General features: G+C 34.5%; 1 non-coding gene across 1 annotated transcript; it reads left to right on the top strand.

Moving 5' to 3' along the window:
* Positions 1-585: 585 nt before the first annotated feature.
* LOC117797191 lies at positions 586-692 on the top strand. The gene has a single exon (XR_004622109.1). It is a non-coding gene; the product is annotated as a U6 spliceosomal RNA (small nuclear RNA).
* The last annotated feature ends 643 nt before the right edge of the window (positions 693-1,335 follow it).

A 1,335-nucleotide genomic window follows, 5' to 3' on the forward strand; every position in this document is an offset into this window, starting at 1 on the left:
TTCTGTAGCCTTTGAAAATAATGAAGTAGCTATGGATGCCCTAACATGGAAACATATTCAGGTTTCTTTCTTAAATTAAATTTAAAAAAAAGCTACCTGCAGAATAATATAGAGTATGACATTTATTCATTCAGTTTAGCACCTTCTGTGTACTAAGTTCCATGGTATGCACTAGGCTTACAATGATGCACATCAAGATAGACATAGGTGATCCCTGACTCATAAAGCTTGCAGGTCTGTATGTATGTGTATAACCAGGTAAGCATAAATTAAAAGATTTTTGTTTCTATAGAAAAGGATGGTGTGGAGGGAGATCATCACTTTTTACTTCATACACTTTGGTGATATTTGTTACAATGAATATGTGTTTTTATTTATTTTATTTTATTCGGGAGTGGGGTGGGGTGAGAGGCAGAGGGAAAAGAGGGGGAATCCTAAGCAGACCCATGCCCAGCATGGAGTCCAACATGGGGCTCAGTCTCATGACCCTGAGGTCATGACCTGAGCTGAAATCAAGAGTCAGATACTAAACCAACTGAGCCACCCAGGCGCCCCTAAATATGTGTTTTTAAAAAGTTAATTGTTGTGCTCACTTCAGTAGCACATATACTAGAATCAGAATGATACAGAGAAGATTGGCATGGCCCCTGCTCAAGGATGACGTGCAAATTGGTGAACCATTCCATATTTTAAAAAATAAATTAAATTTTAAAAATTAAAAAATTAAAAGTTAATTATTTATGTACCTCATTACTGCCTTTTCATCCATGATGTAGTGAAAAGGTTAATTTCATTGTAGTTAATGAAAGTCAGGCATGGAGGCACACTTGTTTGAATTTTTTGTCATCCAAAATTCTTGCACTTGGTGCTCTACTGTTCAGAAAAAAAATCATATTTTCTTCTTTTTGATGTTTCCTAAACTTTCTTCAATTACCACATATTAATGTGGTAATGAAGAGGGGACCCTAGAATTAATATGGGAAAAATCCACAATACACCATCATTCTTTCCACAGAATCATAAAAACCTTGAGTCAAAAGAGACTAGAAGTCATTCAATTCCATATTCCTAGTAATCGAGATAATATTTTGCAAGAAAGAATGAAAGAAAGAAAGAAAGAAAGAAAGAAAGAAAGAAAGAAAGAAAGAAAGAAAAAGTGGATTTCCCCCTTTGTAAAAATTGGATTTTTTTTCCTTAAAAAAAGAAAGTTTTCTGCAACATCTCTGACATCTTATCGTTATGGTAATTAAAAGGCTGGTGTGTTAAAATTTAAAACGGCTGCTCTGCAAAGACACTGCTAAGAGAATGAAAAGGAAATCTACAGATTGGGAGAAA

Source organism: Ailuropoda melanoleuca, chromosome 19 (assembly GCF_002007445.2).
Source record: "Ailuropoda melanoleuca isolate Jingjing chromosome 19, ASM200744v2, whole genome shotgun sequence".
NCBI lineage: Eukaryota > Metazoa > Chordata > Mammalia > Carnivora > Ursidae > Ailuropoda > Ailuropoda melanoleuca.